The sequence below is a fragment of the Peromyscus leucopus genome, chromosome 8a, assembly GCF_004664715.2.
Source record: "Peromyscus leucopus breed LL Stock chromosome 8a, UCI_PerLeu_2.1, whole genome shotgun sequence".
In the NCBI taxonomy this organism is placed as follows: domain Eukaryota; kingdom Metazoa; phylum Chordata; class Mammalia; order Rodentia; family Cricetidae; genus Peromyscus; species Peromyscus leucopus.
The window spans coordinates 24405696-24429423 of record NC_051085.1 but is presented as its reverse complement, the minus strand read 5'-3'; positions in this window follow the sequence as shown (position 1 = coordinate 24429423).

Genomic DNA, 23728 nt, shown 5'->3' with positions numbered 1-23728 from the left:
GTGACCTATAAAGGCAAACCCATCAGAATAACACCCGATTTCTCAATGGAGACTTTGAAAGCCCGAAGGACCTGGACAGATGTAATGCAGACACTAAGAGACCATGGATGTCAGCCCAGACTAATATACCCAACAAAGCTTTCAATCATCATAGACGGAATGAACAAGATATTCCAAGACAAAGCCAGATTTAAACAATACTTATCCACAAACCCAGCCCTACAGAAAGCACTAGAAGGAAAATTCCAACCAAAGGAAGTCAGATACACACTCGAAAACACAGGCAATAGATAAAGCCACAACAGTAAACCCCAAAGAAGAGAAGTACACACACGCTACCACCAAAAATAACAGGGATGAACAATCACTGGTCATTAATATTCCTTAATATCAATGGACTTAATTCACCTATAAAAAGACATAGGCTTACAGAATGGATACGAAAGCAGGACCTATCTTTCTGCTGCATACAAGAAACACATCTCAAATTCAAAGACAGACACTACCTAAAAATAAAAGGCTGGGAAAAGACTTTCCAATCAAATGGTCTTAAGAAACAAGCGGGTGTAGCCATCCTGATATCCAACAAAATAGACTTCAAACTAAAATCAATCAAAAGAGATCAAGAAGGGCATTACATACTCTTCACAGGAAAGATCCACCAAGATGAAGTTTCAATTCTGAACATTTATGCCCCAAACACAAGGGCACCCACATATGTAAAAGAAACATTACTAAAGCTTAAACCACATATAAAACCCCACACATTAATAGTGGGAGATCTCAACACCTCACTTTCACCACTGGACAAATCTCCCAAATCGAAACTTAACAGAGAAATAAAGGACTTAACTAATGTCATGACCCAATTGGACCTAATAAATATCTACAGAACATTCCATCCTAACAAAAAAGATTACACCTTCTTCTCAGCACCCCATGGAACTTTCTCTAAAATCGACCACATACTTGGCCACAAAGCAAATCTCAACAGATAGATACAAAACTATTGTAATAACCTCCTGTGTTCTATCAAACCACCATGGTTTAAAGTTAGATTTCAACAACAACAAAAACTACAGAAAACCTACAATCTCATGGAAACTGAATAATGCTCAACTGAATCACCAATGGGTTAAGGAAGAAATAAAGAAAGAAATTAAAGACTTCCTAGAGATCAATGAAAATGAAGACACCACATACCCAAACTTATGGGACACTATGAAAGCAGTGCTAAGAGGGAAATTCATAGCACTAAATGCCCACATAAAGAAGTTGGAGAAATCTCACACTAGTGACTTAACAGCACACCTGAAAGTTCTAGAACAAGAAGAAGCAAAGTCTCCCAGGAAGAATAGACGCCAGGAAATTATCAAAGTGGGAGGTGAAATTAATAAAATAGAAACTAAGAGAATAATACAAAAAATTAATGAAACAAAGAGTTGGTTCTTTGAGAAAATCAACAAGATAGACAAGCCCTTATCCAAACTAACCAAAAGACAAAGAGAGAGAATCCAAATCAACAAAATCAGAAATGAAAAGGGGGACATAACAACAGACATTGAGGAAATCCAGAGAATTATCAGGTCATATATCAAAAACCTCTACTCCACAAAACTGGAAAACCTAAAAGAAATGGACAATTTTCTGGATAGGGACCACATACCTAAGTTAAATCAAGACCAGATAAACTATTTAAATAGTCCAATAACCCCTAAGGAAATAGAAACAGTCATTAAAAGTCTCCCAACCAAAAAAAGCCCAGGACCAGATGGTTTCAGCGCAGAATTCTACCAGATATTCAAAGAAGAGTTAATACCAATACTCTCTAAATTGTTCCACATAATAGAAACAGAAGGAACATTACCAAACTCCTTCTATGAGGCTACAATAACCCTAATTCCCAAACCAAACAAGGATACAACAAAGAAAGAGAACTACAGACCGATCTCCCTCATGAACATTGATGCAAAAATACTCAATAAAATGCTGGCAAACAGACTCCAAGAACACATCAGAACAATTATCCACCATGATCAAGTAGGCTTCATCCCAGGGATGCAAGGGTGGTTCAACATATGAAAGTCCGTCAATGTAATACACCATATAAACAAACTCAAAGAAAAAAAACCACATGATCATCTCACTAGATACAGAAAAGGCATTTGACAAAATCCAACACCCCTTCATGATAAAAGTCTTGGGGCAATCAGGATTACAGGGAACATACCTAAACATAATAAAGGCAATTTACAGCAAGCCAACAGCCAACATCAAATTAAATGGAGAGAAACTCAAAGCAATTCCACTAAAATCAGGAACGAGACAAGACTGTCCACTCTCCCCATACTTATTCAATATAGTACTTGAAGTTCTAGCCAGAGCAATAAGACAGCATAAGGAGATTAAGGGGATACAGATTGGAAAGGAAGAAGTCAAACTTTCCCTATTTGCAGATGACATGATACTATACTTGAGTGACCCCAAAGATTCCACCCAGGAACTGATAAAGCTTATAAACACCTTCAGCAACATAGCAGGATACAAGATCAACTCAAAAAAATCAGTAACCTTCCTATATACAATGGACAAAGAAGCTGAGAAGGCAGTTAGAGATACATCACCCTTTACAATAGCCACAAATGACATAAAATACCTTGGGGTAACACTAACCAAGCAAGTGAAGGACCTATATGACAAGAACTTTAAGTCCCTGAAAAAAGAAATTGAAGAAGATGTCAGAAAATGGAAAGATCTCCCATGCTCATGGATAGGCAGGACCAACATAGTAAAAATGGCAATTTTACCAAAAGCAATCTACAGATTCAATGCAATCCCCATCAAAATACCAACACAATTCTTCACAGACCTGGAAAGAATAATACTCAACTTCATATGGAGAAACAAAAAACTCAGGATAGCCAAAAGAATCCTGTACAATAAAACAACCTCTGGAGGCATCACAATCCCTGACTTCAAGCTCTACTATAGAGCTATAGTAATAAAAACAGCTTTGATATTGGCATAAAAACCGACATGTGGACCAAAGGAATCGAATTGAAGACCTTGACATTAACCCACACACCTATGAACATATAATTTTTGACAAAGAAGCCAAAAGTATACAATGGATAAAAGAAAGCATCTTCAACAAATGGTGCTGGCATAACTGGATATCAACGTGTAGAAGGCTGCAAATAGATCCATATTTGTCACCGTGCACAAAACTTAAGTCCAAGTGGATCAAGGACCTCAACATAAATCCAGCTACTCTGAACCTGCTAGAAGAGAAAGTAGGAAGTAGTCTTGAATGCATTGGCATAGGAGATCACTTCCTAAATATAACACCAGTAGCACAGACACTGAGACAAACAATCAATCAATGGGACCTCTTGAAACTGAGAAGCTTTTGTAGAGCAAAGGATACGGTCAACAAGGCAAAGCGACAGCCTACAGAATGGGAAAAGATCTTCACCAAGCCCACATCTGACAGAGGACTGATATCCAGAATATATAAGGAACTCAAGAAATTAGACATCAAAACGACCAACAGTCCAATTAAGAAATGGGCTTTAAAACTAAACAGAGAATTCTCAACAGAGGAAACTCAAATGGCTGAAAGACATTTAAGGAATTGCTCAACATCCCTAATCATCAGGGAAATTCAAATCAAAACAACTCTGAGATACCACCTTATGCCTGTCAGAATGGCTAAGATCAAAAACACTGAAGACACTTTATGCTGGAGAGGATGTGGAACTAGCGGAACTCTCTGCCACTGCTGGTGGGAATGCAAGCTTGTACAACCACTTTGGAAATCAATATGGCGCTTTCTTAGAAAATTGGGAATCAATCTCCCCCAAGATCCAGCTATACCACTCTTGGGCATATACCCAAGAAATGCCCAAACATACCACAAGAGCACTTGCTCACCTATGTTCATATCATCATTGTTTTTAATAGCCAAAACCAGGAAACAACCTAGATGCCCTTCAACTGAAGAATGGATAAATAAATTGTGGCACATATACACAATGGAATACTACTCAGCAGAGAAAAACAATGACATCATGAGGTTTGCAAGCAAATGGATGGATCTAGAAAAAAATTATCCTGAGTGAGGTAACCCAGGCTCAGAAAGACAAATAATGGTATGTACTCACTCATAGGAGGATACTAGATGTGGAACAAGGATGATTGGACTGCTACTCACATCACCAGTGAGGCTACCTGGAAAACAGGTCCCCAAGAAAGACATGGGGATCACCCAATGATCAAGAAATGAATGGGATCTACATGAACAGCCTGGACATGAGTGGGAGCAATGAAGGGCGAGGGTCAAGGGAAAGAGAGCCTGTGGGAGTAGGAGATCCCAGCTGGATCAAGAACAGAGAGGGAGAACAAGGACTAGGAGACCATGGTAAATGAAGACCACATGAGAAAAGGAAGAAACAAAGTGCTAAAGAGGTCCACAGAAAACCACAAAGATACCCCCACAAAAGACTGCTGGCAATGGCCGAGAGACAGCCGGGACTGACCTACTCTGGTGATGGGATGGCCAAACACCCTAATAGTTGTGCCAGAAACCCCATCCAAGGATTGAGGAATCTGGATGCAGACATCCACGGCTAGGCCCCGGGTAGAATGCTGGGAGTCTAATTAGCGAGAAAGAGTAGGGTTTATATGAGCGAGAATTGTTGAAACCAAGGTTGGATAAAGCACAGGGACAAATAGCCAAAGGAATGGAAACACATGAACTATGAACCAAAGGCTGAGGGGCCCCCAACTGGATCAGGCCCTCTAAATAGGTGAGACAGTTGATTGGCTTGATCTGTTTGGGAGACATCTAGGCAGTGGTACCAGGTCCTGGGCTAGTTGCATGAGTTAGCTGTTTGAAACCTGGGACTTATGCAGGGACGCTTGGCTCAATCTGGGAGGAGGGGACTGGACCTGCCTGGACTGAGTCTACCAGGTCGACCTCAGTCCTCGGGGGAGGCCTTGATCTGGAGGTGGTGGGAATGTGGGGTGAGCTGGGGGGAAGGGGAGGGGAGCAGGAAGAGGGAGAAATTGTGAATCTGTGGCTGTTATGTAGACCTGAATAGTATTGTAAAATAAAATAAAATAAACATTTTAAAAAAGAAAAAAAAGACATGTTTTATTCCTCTAAATTCAGTATATTGCTCTTTATTGTAATTAATAATAATGATTAATAAATAATTATCAATAATGTATTATTATTATTACTATTATTATTATTATTATTATTATTATTATTATTTGAGAAAAGGACTCACTGTCTAGCCTGGGCTGGCCTCAAATGTTTTATCCTCCTGCCTCAGTTTCTGGAGTGCTGGGATAAGAAATTTATGTTACTGAGCCTGTGCTATGCACTCAGTTTCTCTATGGAGAGCTGTCAAGACAAGTTGTGAGCCTTTGTCTTAGGACTTTTCACCTCTGCTTCAGGTCTCTACCTCCATGTGCATTCTGTCATTACCACTCGGTGCCTCTGGGTTCCATCCAGCCTCTCCACAAGGACAGCTTTCTTTCTCCTTAGCATCCAGTGCTGCAGGTTACCAGCAGATTGCATCACACTGCACTGGCCCCTAACTATCCACTATCTGAAGTCCAGTATTTTTACAAGGCTCTTAAAAAAAATCACTTGTTCTCCATTTTTTTTTTCAGATTTGATGAATCTCTCTGTTAGCACTGTTTATATTTTATTGTTCTGACATGGGTTAGTAATTTTGCCCCACATGTTTATTTTTCCATGTAAATCTTAGCAGGCAAAAAGCCCCATAATATTAATTTTTTTAGAGTACTCTAATAGCACAAAAGGAAAACACAAAATAAGAACTGTTTTAACTGTTACCTTACAATGTATTATTCTACTTTTATTCAACCTGTAATTGTTGTACATATGAGTGGGACTCAGTGTGGTGCTGTGATTTATGTATACATTGAATAATAATATCAGGGTATCTCCTATCTATAACTTCTTTAAGAAGTCACTTGTTATTGTGAGGTCATTCATTGCCATAAGTTAAATAGCTGATATCCTAGTTAGTCTAGCTGGACACAGCAGAGTCATATGAAAATCATGTCACAATTAAGGGAGTGTCCAGATCTGATTGACCTGTAAGCAAATCTGTGGGAGACTATGTTGATTGTTAATTGATTTAGAAGAGCCCAAGTTACTGTGGGCAGCAGCATTACCTGGGCAGGTGACTCTGAGCTGTATAGGAAAGCTAGCTACACGTGGACCTGCCACCAAGTCAGCCACTAAGCAGCATCCTCTGTGATGTATGCTCCAAGATCATGCTTGAGTTCCTGTTGTAGCATCTGTCAATAAAAGACTCTGACCCAGAAGTGTAAGCCAAATAAATCCTTTTCTCCCATAATTTGCTTTTGGTTGAAGTGTTTCTATTACAGCAACAGAACAGCTGACAACCTCTATTTCAGACTCAGTGAATTTGAAATAAGCACATGAGCCTACCCTACCATTGGCTCAGTCTTCCCTGGAATGTGTATGTGAATGTCAAATGGGAGAACAGAGTTTAAATCTCTTTAAAGAGTTGCTCACAGAGCCCCACTGGGAGAAAGTAAGGGCGGTAAATGCTCAGTATCTGATATCAGGTAACTAAAGAGACAACTGATTATTTTAACAGCGATTCAGAAGATCTGAACTGTCCTTACATAAGAAGAGGGTCAGGGTGGAGGGGAAACCATAGCTTTTCTTAGTTGTAAACTATGAAGTAATTTTTATTTTCTAAAAGGACAAATCATCAGACATCTTGTTTCTTCAGAGACTGACCAGTGTTCAGAACGGCTGAATCATGGTCATGACCATGGGAAAGGAGTTAGTCAGAAATCAGCACTCAGGTGATTTTGGAGACCATGCAAAGGTGTCTGCACAATTCTGACCATAGGGTTTTGCTAATATTATATATAGATAAAATAAAGCTAATTCTAATTCTTTGTAGTTATCCATAAATATTAATTGAATGACTATACACATATATGTTGGTTAGTTTTTTGTCGACTTAACACAAGCTAGAGTTATATGAAAAAAGAAACCTCAATTAAGAAAATGCCTCCATCAGATTAGCCTATAGGCAAGTCTATATGGCATTTTCTTAACAATAATTGATGTGGGAGGAACCAGCTAGCTAGGAGCTGTACTATCCCTGGGCAGTGGTCCTGGTTTGTAAAATAAAGGATTAGCAAGCCACAGGGAGCAAATCAACAAACAGCATCCCTCCATGGTTTCTGCTTCAGTTCCTGCCTTGAGTTCCTGCCTTCAGGTTTCTGCCTTGAGTTCCTGCCCTGACTTCTCTCAGTGATGGACTGCAGTCTACAGAGTGAAATGAATATTTTCTTCCCCAGTTGCTTTTGATTACGTTCTTTATCATGACAATAGAAAGCAAACTGGAACATATGTCAAACTTATAAATTATTATTTGTTTAAGGCTTAGATGTTAGCTTGCTCTTGGAATCTCCTGTTTTCTCCTTATAAATACTGAAGTTACAGATAGGACAGGCCATCATGTTCACCTGGAATTTATGTGGGTTCAATGAACTGGACTTCTGATCTTCACACTTGCACAGCAAACATTTTCAACACTGACATATATTCTCTGGCCTACTTTGTGCATCTTTTGTTATATGTGATTGCATTACCATTCAATAATATTAAAAGCCACTAAATGTGAATAATGGACATAAACTTATCACTCAAATCAGTGTTTTATCATTTTCATGCTTTGTACCTTTGTTCTTTTTCTTAAGATCTATCTTAGTTTTTTATTAGTGTGTGTGTGTGTGTGTGTGTGTGTGTGTGTGTGTGTGTGTGTGTGTGTGTAAGCTAGAAGAAGGTGGTAGATCCTCTGAAGCTGCAGTTGTAGGCGGCTTATGAGCTGCCCTATATGGGATATTGGGAAGACAACTTTGGTCTTCTGCAAGAGCAGCTAGTGCTCTTAACTACTGAGCCACATCTCCAGCCTCATATTTAGGTGCTTTAAAGTTTTCACTATTGTAAACACAACTATGACAGATATGTGTGTAATTCCCAGTCGGTAAGTACCCCTTTTTCCATTTATTAAATTTGGTAAATCTGAGGCAAGAGTAGAAGTGTATTAGTCTCAAAGAAGCTAGGCACAACTGTGGCCCAATTCCAATGTCCTGTTTGTTTGTTTGTTTTTTTCCCCTTAGATTAGAAATGTGGAATTTCTCAAACAGACTATTATTAACCTATTTTCTTTCAGCCTACATCCACCATTATAGTCCCTACTTTAAGCCAAAGTAATTTTTTTCAAAATATAATCCTGATCATGTCCTCCCTACTAGCCCTTACACAATGATACATCAGTGTATTATAGATATGCTATACAAATTTAAGAATATATTAAGACTTTTTCTATATATTGTCATATTGTTAAAAAATTATAGCAGTTCATACTTGTAATAACAAAACACAAGCTTTGAGTCTTAATATACCCTCACCAATGCATGGAATTCTCATTTGTCAAGTTATTGAAACTTTCTACTGTCCTCCTTATTCATTGTAATGGTTAGTTTTTAATTTTCAATTCACAGCAACCTAGCATCATCTCAACTGAAGAATTTTGCAGATGGGAATGGCCGCATGTCTGTGAGGAGTTGTCTTGCTTGTTAGTTGATGTAGGAGGATCCAGTCTATTTTAGGCAGCTAAGATGGATACACAAGTTTAGAGCATCTCTCTCTCTCTCTCTCTCTCTCTCTCTCTCTCTCTCTCTCTCTCTCTCTCTCTCACACACACACACACACACACACACACACACACACAATGATCTCTCATATTCTATTGTTGTTTTAAGTTCTCTACAATATGTTCTGTTTACCAATTTGGTTGAAGAATCTCAGATGGGGAGATTAGGTAAGATAGTTCCACTTAAACCATATATATTAATTAACCTAAGAGAGGTTTTCTACTGAAACTAAGTGATACAATCTCTTCCCTACACCATGCAGTCAGGTGCAGGAAGGACTCATTTGCTGATGTGAGAGGCATCACAAATATGTGTCTTCTGCTAGCACAACCTATAAATTTGCATTTGTACAGATCCTGGGCACATCTGGTAACGTGCCAGAGTCTGTTTTGAAAATGCTAGTTTGGGTCTTGGTGTCCTGCATTTTAACACGCTCCCAGGTGCTACTTCTTTTGCTATGACATGGACCTTGCTCCTAGCAGAAAGGCTCTCATACCTATTCTACTTCTTTCCCTGAATTCGAACACTTTGCTAATTTGTTCAACACATTGGTCTGAGACTTAAATGCCATGATTGATTCCAGGCCATGTAATTGCTTATTAGACATCATATGTCTGTGTGTATGTGTGTGAAGTGCATTTGCCTATGCAGAGGCCAGAAGGATAAGTTTCATGTCCTGCACTGTCACCCTGTCAAAGAAGACATCTAGTCCCCAGGTGATCCTCTTGCCTGGGTCTGTCATTTTGCTGGCATTACAGGTATGCATGTGTGTGGCCACACCCAGCTTTTGACATAGGTATAAGGATCAGGACCCAGGTTCTCTTGTTTGCACAGTACGTATTCTTATCCACTGGTGTATCCCCCTAGTTCGTTCCAGAACCTCTTAAAGTGTACTGCCCTGGGGTTCTATCCAAGCCAATTAACCAGAATCTCTTAGGAGAAGACCAAGTGTTTGGATGTTTCTCTAAAACAGTGGTTCTTAACCTTCCTAATGCTGTGACCCTTTAATACATGTTGTGGTGACTCTCAACCATAGGATTATTTTCCTTGCTACTTCATAACTGTAAATTTGCTACTGTTATGAATCTTAATGTAAATATCTGATATGCAGGTGGTCTTAGGTGAGCAACATGTTGAGAACCACTGCTCCAAAACAGTCCCAAGAGACTTTTCTCATTTACAGGTCTGTGTACTGATGAACTAAGAGGGCCCTGGACTGAGATTCTAGGCCCTTTTTTTGAATCACATACCAGAGGAACACCAGACACTTAGCAGAAGTTCAACATGGCACCTTTCAGGAATCTATCTGGTATTTGGGAATACATAAGGTCTCAAACCCAGCAGGGCATCGGAAACCCAACTAAGCTCTGGATCTTGAACAGATGCAGATGTACTAGCCTTTCTTGTGAGAAGGCAATACTATGAAAAAGAATGATTCATGTTTTAATTCATATAAAATGTCTTTTAGTGTTTCTGATGCCAGATCAGCCTTGAAAACACAGCTTGAATTCTTGCTAAAAAAAAAAAACTTGTTTATGTAATATTCACTGAAGACTCTACTAGTTGACAAACTCTACCTGTATCCTCAACACTCCAACAAGGGGTGAACTCAATGAAACAAGCTATTCCACCTCAAAACTCCCAAACCACAGTATTTAACAGATTTGTCACTTTTGACCTGATTTGGGGGTTCTGACAACACAACTTGGACTTTAATCCAACATCCTAAGAAACAAACCATATTTGGGTGTGACTTTTGTCTTGTTCTGGTCCACTTCTCCAAAATTGGGAGTTCAGCAATGACACTCACAGAAACCAGTTCACGAGGTCCTGCTCTGCTGTCCATCATCTGTAAGGTTCCCTTTAAGTAACTCTGTCTTTTAAGGGAAAACTCAATGGGAGTGTCTAGTGGTAGCAAGCACAATTATTTACAGAGGATTAGACCACCACAGAAAGGATAAGCCACCAAAGACAGAGTCATCAACCTAAAGGGCCTAAAATTGAAGACAGCACGAGACCAATGTCAGGTAATAGGAAAACATTTGGGGCTGTGAAGGAATCTGTCCCAAGGCACCGATGAAGCGGGACAGAGGTATTCACCTCCCTGCCATGCAAAACAAATGGACTTTAGAAAAATTCTGCAGCTTGGAACCCAAGTAGAGTTTACAACTGAAAGTTCTAAGTTCAAGTTTTTATGAGGAAAGCTGAAACAAAGCACAGACTCGGTATGTGGCTTATTTTAGCCTCAGTTAGTATCATGTAAGGAAGACTTATCTAGTATAGGGTCATTATAAATGTGGGTTTATAGAGATTTTACTGGGTGGATTGTTTCGTAATGCTAAGTTTTTTTTCCCTTCCATTTCTTAACAGCTTTTGTGTGCAGAGGGGGGTGGGTTAATAGATTTATTTTAATTCTATTTATTTATTTATTTTTCTTCTAATGTAACCCAGTATAATATACTACATAAATTTGACAGGAGTGAATTAAATACTTAGTGGGCTCAATTTCATTTGTAATTAGTCTTTCTTAGTATTCTGGCTTTGGCTGGATAACCTTATTATAGGAAGAAAAATACAGTTAAATCCCCAAGTGCTATTTAGTCATTAATCGTTTAATGTATGTTTATTGTTTTTTCTTCCAGGTTTTATTTCAGAAAATAAATCTTGGATTATGTTCTCAAAGGAAATATATATATATTTTTTCCCTTAAAACTCTTTAGTCCCTTCTCCTTACCCCCACCCCCACCTCCTGTGGTTCTTATAAAGGCTTAACAACCAGAGGGTCTGGAATCTTTTGGTCTCCTCCCTTTGACCTGATAAGACCTCATGCATAGCTGCTTGCTGAGGCTTCCCACAAAGCTGTGAATGCTGTCCTTCTGTGGATGGAGAGGCAATTTGATCTTCATGTGGGATCAGAAGCGGGTCTTGTCTGTATGAGACAGTGTGTTATATTAAGTTACACCTAGTGTTTCTTGCCCTACTCACTGAACTACCTTGCTCAGAGACCACCCAATCTCCACAATTTCTTATCTCCCTTGCGGAACATCCATGTGCTTGTTCAGCAGCCTGCTGTCTGGAGTTGTCCCTCCTTGTGCTCTGTTGATGCTTCAGGCTGAACATCGCCACATATAAATAAAGTTAACCATCTGTGGAAGACATGGCTTGTGCCGTGAACCTATAGAGTCGGAAGTTGAGAAGCAACAGGCCAACACTGTGGATGAACACCTTGGTTGGTGCCTGGCTGTCCCTTTGCCTGTCCTAACTTAATCTGTGTTTTTACATTTGCTTTTGTAGTTTCTTTTTTTCCACACTTACCCTCTGGCTCACTGACTTAAACTGGAGGTGACTCTTTTCCAAACCTCAGGCCTTCTCTCTTACAGACATGACGAGTCCCTGATTGGGTGCCAAGTTCTCGTAACTCAAGTGGCTGAAAATTAAACTTGGAGAAAAGCTTCAGACAACAGATGCTGTCAACTCAGCACCACAGTTGAAAATGGATGTAAACTTTATAGAATGTTTATATTTTACCATTAGTCAGTTTAATGTGTCAATCTAATATTGGGAGAGATACAAAGAAACCATCCTCCAAAATACTTATGCAAATAGTAGCATAATCTAAACACTTAAGGGAGTTAGTTACTTTTAGCTGCTGGGGCCCTAGAAATCTCCAGGGTGCTTCCTTCTCCTTTAGGGGAAGCGTCTGAAACAGAAAATTTTAAGTAGAAGGGAGCTAGTGACCCTCTCCAGTTCCAGATGACAATATAAGCAATTTTTGAAAACAATGCATTAAGCACACTTTCCATGAGAGGCAGGCATTGTTGTTTGTTTGTCAAGACTCTTCATATACATTCTAGTCATATCTACGTCTTCAGTATTCTTTTACCTTATCAAAACCACAGAACATGTTCTGTAGGCTTGAAAAGTAAAGAGAATTGCTTACAATTTAACTCAAGGAAAGCACTGAGGATATTTTAGAAATTCAATTTATTCTTTCAGAATATACACTACATAGTTGTATAATTTATACAGCGGCATAGATCTCCTCACATCAAAGAACGGTAAATTGGCTAGGTATATATACAATGGAATTTTATTCAGCTGTAGAGACAAACGAAATCATGACATTTGCAGAAAAATGCATGGAACTGGAGCACATTTATGTTAAGTGAAATAAGCCAGACACAGAAAGGCAAATATCACATTTTCTTTCATATTCAGAATCTAGATTTAAATCATCTCTCTCTCTCTCTCTCTCTCTCTCTCTCTCTCTCTCTCTCTCTCTCTCGTATGTGTGTGTGTGTGTGTGTGTGTGTGTGTATGGAGAGAGAGAAAAACAGAGAGAGAGAGAGATTTGAGAGGGAAGGAAGAGAGGAGGAATAAGGGAACAAGAGAAGGCAAAGGCATCTATTGTCAGAAAAGCAAAAAAGGGGGAAAATTATCTGTGAAGATGGGCCACTAGGAAAGGGTGGGAAAAGCTGTGGTGGGGGGACAACAAAGAACCAAGGATAATGGTTCAAATATATGGATACAAAAGCCACAGTGGGTATGTGTTTCTTTGTATGCTGGGAAATAAATAAATAAGAAGGGCTGCAGAGATGCTTTGGTGGTACTTACCTTGGATGCAAAGGACCTGGGTTTGATTCCCAGCACCCACATTTGGTGACTCACAACCATCTGAACTTCTGTGCGATGACTACTGATATCCATGATGGAACTCCCTCAATACTTCAGTTGCCAAAAACTGGAAATTTCTCTTCCAGATAAAAGAATTTATGTTGTTAGCATTTGTTGGGAGCCAGGCCAAACCAAGACTTTCTCAGAGGCCCTGGAAAAAGGACAAGGGGAAATTTGGTCTACGTCCTTGTCTAGGACGGGACTTGGAACAACAGTCTGATGCTAGAGCCTGTACCTTGTAGGAGTCAATTTGTAGCTTTGAGGGACCAGACTCTTCCCCCTGGGCTGTGGTTATCAGTTCAAAGTCATGTCTGAGATTCCCAGGTTCTCCTTGCCTTCACTGTCTGATTTACTTCTCTGCCAACCTTGCCTCTTCCCCCCTACAAACGGTATAAAAGATATTGTATTTTCTGTTTGTTTATGTGTTTTGTTTTTTTGAGACAGGGTTTCTCTGTTAGCTCTGGTTGTCCTGGAACCCACTCTGTAGACCAGGCTGGCCTTGAACTCAGAGATCAGCCTGCCTTTATCTCCCAAGTGCTGGGATCAAAGGTATGTACCACTTCCTCTGGACTAACGCTGTTCCTCTTAATACACTCACTTGGCAAAACTCATCAGCTTATGCAAGACCTCATGGTCCCAGCTATTGTCTTTGTCGCCTTTGTTTCTTATGCCCAGTCCTCCCACTCAACACCTTGCCATATCAGACCCTTATTCCTCTGGTGTGGGTCAGCCATTTACACTTGGGCTGCTGCATTTTAAACTGAGGTGTAAGCTTTTAAAATTCTCATTAATATTGGTGTTGAACACCTACATTTTGAAAGACACTGAACATGGTAATAATATAAGTAAAAGGAAAGGTCTTAAATAATGTAAGTGCAAAGGACCTTGAGAGACACAGAGAAGTATGGGACTCGTGATTGTAGTCAAGAGTTGAGTCAAATAACACATAAGGAAGTTTTGAAATTAATTTTTACTTCAAACTAATGGTAACAGGAAAATAAAATCAAGAAACTAAGAAAAACATGAGCCCATGAATATGTAGCTAGCATATAGTAAAATTTAAAATATATTTGGCATTGTACCATCTAGATCATGTGATTATTGTGATAAGCCTGTGAGCTACACATTATTAAGGGTGGTCCCACTTTTCTAATTGTGAAACTGAGATATGAAGAAGTCTTAAAATGTTCTTAAAAAACAAAACACCAGGTAACACAAATTGCTAAGGGTTTTATTAATTAAAAAAAAACCCAGAGCCAGATATTGGGGTAAAAGCTGAAAGATCAGAGAGGCAGAGAACAAACTACTGGACATCAACTCCAACTGAATCTCTTGTCACCTCTCCTGTACCCTGCTGCGGGATGGTCTGTATGTTAAATTGCTCTGATTGGTCAATAAATAAAACACTGATTGGCCAGTGGCCAGGCAGGAAGTATAGGCAGGACTAACAGAGAGGAGAGAAGGAAGAACAGGAAGGCAGAAGGAGTCACTGCCAGCCGCCTCCATGACAAGCAGCATGTGAAGACGCCGGTAAGACACGAGCCACATGGCAAGGTATAGATTTATAAAAATGGATTAATTTAAGATATAAGAACAGTTAGCAAGAAGCCTGCCATGGCCATACAGTTTGTAAGCAATATAAGTCTCTGTGTTTACTTGGTTGGGTCTGAGCGGCTGTGGGACTGGCAGGTGACAGAGATTTGTCCTGACTGTGGGTAAGGCAGGAAAACTCTAGCTACAGTAACCCCTGACCCACCCCACCCCAAAATCATTTAATATAGTCACAAAGAGAGGCTGTGGGAGTTGCTTTTCTTGTTGCTATGACCGAACACCTGAAAAGAAGCAGTTCACAGGAGTGTCCTGGGGCCATCACAAATATCATGGCCAGAAGCAACTTAGGTAAGGAAAGTGTTTTATTTCATCTTAGACTTTCAGTTCTCAGTTCATTGAGGGAAGTCAGGGTAGAAACTCAAGCATGGCAGGAACTTGAAGCATTGTGGAGGAAGATGCTTGCTGAGTGTTTTTTGGTTTGTTTGGTGACCTGTGTTTAGCTATCTTTTTTTTTTTAAATGCCATCAGAGATCATTTGCCTGAATAATTATGCTGCCTAAAATGAGCTGAACTTTCACACATTAATTCATAAGACAACTCCTTATAGACATGCCTAGGGACAAATCTAATCTAAGCAATTCCTCCATTGTGGTTTGTCTGCTCAGATGACTCAATGCTGTCAACTTGAAAGTTAAGGCTAACGAGGAGGTGGAGAAAGGGTTTATTTTGGCTCACAGTTGGAGGGAATACAGTCAATCATGGCACGGCAGCAGGAAGAGTGAGGCGATTTGCCACATTGCCTCAAAAGATAAGATGTGTATGTGGAGCCTAGTGACTTACTTCCTCTTGTGATGTTCTGCTTCCTGAAGGTTCTACAAACTTCCACACAGTGTTAGCAGCTAGGAAGTACTAGAAGTGAATGTCACATTCATACCTCCACACCTGAGACTTTCAACAGTACTTGCTTTTATCTAGACAGAAGTATTTTTGCTTCTTTATTGGTTTAGTATTTACATAATTGGGAGAAGAAAAAGAAAGAGGTATTTAAATATCTTATCTCCATTAAAAAAAAATATTAGTAACCAAGCTAGTGAATTGTATAATGAGAACACAACCCTAAGCTAGGCTTTTTTTTTTTTTTGGTTCTTGTTCATTGTGAGGCCACAGAGTGCACACAGGTTTCCAACATTAGCAATCTGTAAACCTGTAGGAAGTAGGATTATCTGAGGCTACTTGGTAAACTCAGTGTTTACAGAGTGAAATGATTTCCCCATTTTATGTTTTTTTTTTGTTTTGTTTTGTTTTGTAAGGTCCAATGCTGTCTTCCAGTGACTGGTTGGAGGAAGGAAGCAGCAAAAGCATTTACAGTGCTTTAACTTACACCATGGGAAAGTTTGAGCACAGAGTCCTGTAGGATGCTTTGAAGTCCTGGATGCCATTTCTTCCTTTACTACTCAGCAGTGGATCAACAGGACAAGGGCTTTTTCTTTGCTGGAATCACACAAAGCCTAGTCAGCTAAGGCAGTTTCACAGTGCCTGACCAAAACACCTTGTCAGATGTTTTTGGCTGAGAATGATGGCCTCACCCAGTGACAGCTTAGTACCCCAAGTATTTGGTATTCTGCTTTTTATGTAAATCATGGGGACAACAAAGGAACCCTTCAGGCTACTGAGATTTTGATGAGTAAATATCTACCTCATTAACCCCATTGGGCTATTTTATAGGTTAATTTTTCCACCAATACTTACTTTGAAGGTATAGTTGGTGCTATATCTTTATCATTTACTGATCAAACAGCAATTTAGTATTTGTTTCTGAATTCAGGATAACCTCCTTAGTGAGTTTTTATGTGGTTACATCTTATGTTTTATTTCACTTTGTCCTCTGAGTTGGGAAGAAGATTTATAACAACATGTCCTAGTTTCCTAAGACTCAGATTCATTTAATATATGTTAATCACTTAGTATAATGCTGAGTGTAGAAAAAGCATCCATTAACCTTTGATTGACCTATTAATTGGTCATTCGCTATTGGTTGAATCCATGAAAATAAAAAAAACAAGTAGAATGGGCTGATCCACTTCATTTGTAGGAATATGGAGCTGTAGCCGTTTGGGAGTGGGTGAGTGGTGACCATGGCAGAGAACAATTGCATGACAGTTGTTGGCCAGTCTCTTTATTCAATCCTCTCTCCACAGTGTGAGTCTCCTTACAAGAATGGACATGTAATAAGACCAACAGCAAACATCAAAAAAGCCAAAGCAAGTATACCCAACTTATAGTTTACTAATGACCTTCAAAATTATATGTATATATATATAATATATATATATATATATATATATATATATATAAAGTGTGTGTCTCCCCCATTATAATTAGAATGTAAGAACAATGCTAAAGAAACATATAATTAAAGGCCAACTGATTGTAAGTGTTGGGGATTAACCAGTTATATTAGTGGGGGTTCTCTCATGGAACAAATTGATAGAACGAATATATATATATATATATATATATATATATATATATATATATATATTTTACATATTATATCAAATATGTAAAAGTAGATTCATTAAATTGCCTATAAGATGCAACCTGGGTGGTTCAACAATGGCCACCTATATACTGGAGAGGTTGAGAACCCAGCAGTTGCTCAGTCCATGAAGCTGGATGCCTCAGCAGTCACTTACAATCTTCATTTTGAGCTGCAGGTGATCAGTCCACATGAGAATTCTGAAGCGGCTGAACTCTGACGTCAGTTGAGGAAGGCAGCAGCAGAAGCAATGGGATAGACGTGTTCAGCAAGCAGTGAGGGCAGGCAGCCAAGTTCTGCTACTTTTTCCTCAGATTTCTTAGTATCTGATCCTGACCAGAAGGTACCATCCACTCGTGGTGAGGGCTATCCCCACTCAGGTAATTATTCTTGGAAACACCCCCACAGCTCTGTCCAGAACTATGTGTCAGTTGATTCTACAACCAGTTAAGCTGCTGATCAAACTATACTACCACACAAAGTAAGATAATGAGTGCTTTCTGTGGACAGAATAGCATGCCTAACAATCCAGAAGAGCTAGAACCATGCTATTATGAATTTGGAGTCTTGAGCAACAGCAAGTAGTATAAATGGACCACACAGTTATACATGAAAACTTCTTGAAAATGAAATAGGAATTTCAAGCAACAAATATTTTAACAACTCAGAATACATCAGCTGGAGTTTAGAAGGCAGGAAGCTCTGAGACAGTATGTTAGCAGGAAGGACTCAGACAGTTAAATGAATTTGATGGCTGTCAAATGGTTGTAAGGGTGGGAAACTGTGGGTCAAGTGTATGCATGTCTCATTAGGTGAGGTATTCTATTCACTGAAGTAGGGATCAAATCAGAAAGAGCTAAGATAAGAAAGGGTCATAGTTCAGTTTTAGTCCTGATGAATTTGAGACACAGAGAAGCCATTTTGGTCAAAATATCCACTAGATATTTTTGGTTCATAACAAGCTTATAATTGTATGCCGTATTTTCAGATGAATTCATTTTTATGTTACTGTTTATTACTTTCATTATCGTTATGTGTCAACATTATCTTCTCTGCTTACAAGGGCTGTGAAAGACAGAGACATAAAAATATAACTGTCTAATTGAGGAGCTCAGACTATAAATATGTAGATAGAATCTACACTAAAGCAATTAGGCATAAAAATACATTTAGTAAAAGTCTACTGTATACATAAGTAACACATGAAAAAATATCCAGTAATGGTGATGCTTAGTTGAACAACAAAACACTTCAAGTGTTATGCAAGACTTGACAGTAGCTTTCATAAAATGTAGACAGAATAAGATGTCCAAGAAAGGTATTTCTAATTTGAGACCAGAAGTGAAGGAAGAATAGGCTTTGTAATCTATAGTTCTGATGTAATATATATCATGAAAGATGTCATTATCTACTCTAAAGATGGCATTATCTAATCTAAACAAATCTGTGCCCATGCCTGCTGTTATAAGTCTTGAAACTTAATAGTATGTATCAAGTCAAGAATATTGTTTCTACTTGAATGTGTTCACCTGTCCAGAGTATGTACTGAAGAGGCCACAGAGTGTGGGTTCTCTTTGAAAATGAACACAGAAGGATAGAAGGGTTGGTGTACATGAGACTCTACCAACGTCATGCTTCAGATTCATCAGTTACATAGAAGCAAGCTCACTGAGGATTACTGTTCTTTCTGTAGTTATTAAAAACATACATAAATATACAACCATTGACATCAATATATTTAAAGTTATCTAGAGTTTTATTCCAAAAACAAAATGGAAAACTTCCCTTGGTGACCAAGTGTGCTCAAAAGGCCAATGACTTAGGACAGTTTGCCCATCGAAACACAGCAAAGCACAGATGTGGACCACAGACATGATATTAAACTTTTCTAATTAACACATTGGAACAGTAAATGAGGCAGGTAAAATTAATGACACATTTCATGCTTGTTTGTTAATATATATGAATCATTATAATATGTAATCAACATGAAAATGTACTACTGAGACATTTTTATAGGTTTTCATACTTACTATGGAATTCTATTACTTTTTATGTATAGGACATCTCAACCCAGACTGGCCACACATGAATTTTGAAAGTAACAAAGGAGGCTAGTATATTAGACTGAACAGGGATAGAATAGCCTGCTTGACATTTTTCCTACCATGTTTGGGTTGTAACTTTCAAACTGGCTACTACCAAAGCTTTCCAAATCCTCCACAGAACAATGCTTTGATTTCCCTATGAAAGAAGCTCAGAGCTCCAGAAGAAATTTGAAAGGAAGACAAACAAAAGAAAATTAAAATTTTTATTCTGTATCTTCTGTTGTCCAGGCAAAGTGTTAGATGTTTTATGCTTATAACCTAATTAAGTCACTTCACCAGCTATTTGCAGAATTACATGGATATATAAATAAATCTAGAGACAAGTATAAATAATTTCTATTCATAAAATCCAATGAACAAAGAAATTAGAGTTCAGAGAAATTAGGTAAATTGCCTAAGACTACATACATTGAGTGGATAACAGACCCTTGAGTCTCACACAGTTCATCAGGCTTATTCCACAGGTGGAAATTTGCCAACACTTTTCGGTCTGGTAAAGTACACTGTTAGAGCTACTTGTTCCAACTCTGTAAACTGTGTAAGCATATGCTGTGCAGGCAAAACAAGGGGTTGGCCAGGTCCTGTAATAGAAAAAATGTTAGGGAGAGGATATTTTAATTTTTATTGAAACTTCATATAATATACTCTGATCACAGTTTCCTCTCCCCCATCACCTCTCATATCTTCCTCACCTCCCTACCCATCCAACTCCATGCCTTCTTTCTCTCTTTGTTTGGAAAACAAAAAGACAAACAAACAAACTATAATAAACAAACCAGCAAAAGTAAAAGCACAACACACACACACACACACACACACACGCACACGCACACGCACACGCACACGCATGCACGCACGCGCACACACACACAGACACCACAAAAACACATAATCAAAAACCACACTATACAAGCAAAAGACCAGTGAGATTATTTTCAAAAGCCAAAACAAAGCAATATTAAAATACAAACCTACAAAAATAACATTGACTTCCTTTGTGTGGTTTATATACTCCGTGAAACTCCATTGGAGAAAACAGACTTTTTTTTCCTTTGCACATACTTATCAACTGAAGATGGTTTCTTGATTGAGGATAGAAAATCATGTCCACTTCCCTCTTATAGTACAGGAGCCTATTGGCTTGAAACTTCGCAGGCTTTGTGGATGTTGCCACAGTCTTTGTGAGTCCATATCTGCATCAGTCCTGTTGTGTCTGGAAGACACTGCTCTCTTGGTTTCATCTCAGTCTTTATGCCTCCTCTTCAGTATAGCTAGCTACAAGAGGGGTTTGATGAAGATATCTCATTTAGGACTGAGTGTTCCAAAAATCTCTCATTCTGAACATTGTACAGTTGTGGGTCTCTTTATTAGTAGGGAGAGAATTTTTTTTTTAAGACATGTTATTTAGTCTAACTTCTGTTACATCCTAAAGTTGAATAAAGAGTAAAGAAATCTCAACTTTAATCTAAGCTTTGCATTTAATGCATGGCTATGCCTTAAACTCACTTTGAGATTTTGCTATTACAAACATCTGAGAAGAAAAAAGGAGAAATGAAAATATACCCACCCCAGTAGACGTCAGAAACCATAGTATTGAACCCAATAGATGTGTTATCCTGTGCATGCAAAACTATGGTAAGTTAAATTTATAAATTAAGCAGAATGATAGATTAACAGCGATAATTAATAAAAAATTATAACAAAAGTTATTTAAAATTCATACAGTACTTGTTTCTAAAGTTTTCCACCTAATTCTTTTAGGCTATTGCTTCCAGTAAACAGAGCTTCAAAAGAAGCAGGATCACTGGGCTCTCTTACTGCTTGCGATAGTTTTCATTATGACAAATGTATCTGAATCTAAGCATGGTGACAGGAACCTGTAACCCTAGTAATTAGGAAGCTAAGAAAAAAGCATTGTGATTTTGAGGTCAGCTTAGGGTACATAGTGGGACTCTTATCTTTTTGCAAAAATAGGAGTCTTCAGGTTCATTGGGAGCCCTTGTTTCAAAAATTAATATGGAAAGCAATAGAGAAAAACACTCAACATGTATGTACTTCTAGCCTCCATATATGCACACATGGGTGAGCATATACTTGCATGCACACATAAAACACACAAAAATAGAACAAATAAATCTAGTAAAAATATTTTCACTCTGTGGACTCCCATTTTTCTGTACTCAGCCCTTTTCTCATTGACACAGTGCAGTCAGCAGGCCACTGGGTTGTGAGGCAAGCATGAGGTGTCAGGGGGAAGCCAGGCTAGGATTGTTTTTCAAGCATTTGCCCCTTTTAACAATAACATATCTATAGACCTTTTTTTTATTGTTCCTGACCAAACCTCCCTGGGTCACAGGGTGCAGTTAGTCATAAATATTCAGACAAAAGACAAACTAAAATCATGCTAAGAAAAACATGTCCATCCTTACATCTTTCTGATTGAAAGCATATTTGGACTTCTCTTAATGGATAGAAGTTTGGTTTTCTTATCATCAGGAAAAAGACGACGTAGAAAAAATTATGCAAAATACTTATGTATCTTCATTAATATATTAATATGTTCGACTATTCAAAGTGAAATTTACATTTGACTTCATTGCTTTAATCATAAAACACGTTGAATGAGGAAACTAGACTTGGATCATTGTTTCACCATTTGTCACTAATTTTGTTGCTTCATTTGGAGCCTGTGCCAGTTCTCAGTGAGGAAAATGAAGCGATCAAAACACAGCAACACCTATGTGTCTGCTTATCTGAAAGTCAAAGAGATTGCTGCACTGTGGATGTGAGTAGGAAGACAGGCAGTATGGATGAGGTGGCTTGAGCTTGGCCACTATGGATGCGAACAGATTGAAGGTCTATGTCTGGTAGCATTCAATCATGAATTTGTATCGGCTAAAAAGTTTGTATGGGATAAAAAGAAAACAATTAATCTTTTGCCTCTGAAATAAATGCTGTCTAGGGTAGTTGTGTGCTGGTACCAAAGATCACCATTTGACATTCAATGTTGAAATATAGTCAGGGGCTCAATAAGACTCCAATAGGAGCTTTAACACTGTGGTCATTTAAAAGTGTAAATCTGGTATATCTTTCAAGCATTAGAAACAGACATTCTCTTTGGCAGCTACCAGGAGAAATGTGTCTTAGCAAATTTCCTGACTGCACTAAAGTATTCAGCATTCACTTAAAGATTTTGAAGCTATGGCCCAAATTGTAATTAGCATACTTGTTATTGGCACCAAATTTCATCCTTCCAGGAAACAGATGTAAGAGCAAAGCTGAAAGTGATAAAAATTTTCATTTTTCATCAGTATAGAAAACCGTTCAGCGAGACTTTTCCACTCTTACCCCTGTCATTCACAGTACACATTGTAGTAATACTTCTTTTCACGCACAAGAACAAGCCATAGCTGAAGCACCATTATGATGGCAGATCGCCATGGCTATGTAATCCAATCTACATCCTGGCTGTTTTAATAGCATAATGCTTTTGACTGCAACTGGCCAAACTGAACATCTGAATAACTGATGTTAACGTTTAGATAAAACTCAAAAGTGACAGAACCTGGGAAGAATAGGATTTGACACTCGTCTAAATCCAGTGAAGCATAATATTTGGTTCCAGTTCTCCTAGAGGATAAACCTCCCAATTCTGGAGTCGTTTTGGGTCCATACCAAGATAGAGCAGCTAAAGAAAGATTCTTTGCTTGTCCTGTCCCAAAGGCTGCTTCCCTTTAACTGCTTCCTATGGGCTTCAGTTCTTTGTCTTGCTGCCACTGTTCGGTGTATCATTTGCTCAGTCAATCAATGATTTTAGCCAAATAGCTGACTTGATTTTTTTGTTGTTGTTGTTCTGATTTTATTAGACTTGATCAGCACTCAGAGTGAATTCACTAAATCAGCTGGTTTTACTGTTCGTTTTGACGGTCTCGGCTTGTGAGGAACCTTCAGGAGAGCTAAAAACCACATGCTGTTCCTAGTGGATCCAGTGAATATATGTGGGTGCCTATGAATACTTATAAAGATCTACCTCTGCCTCTTGCTACTGCCTCGTGTTTGTGTTAGGGAAGGGCGTTTGTAAGGCTGTTTTATTTTTTTTTTCTTGCTGACA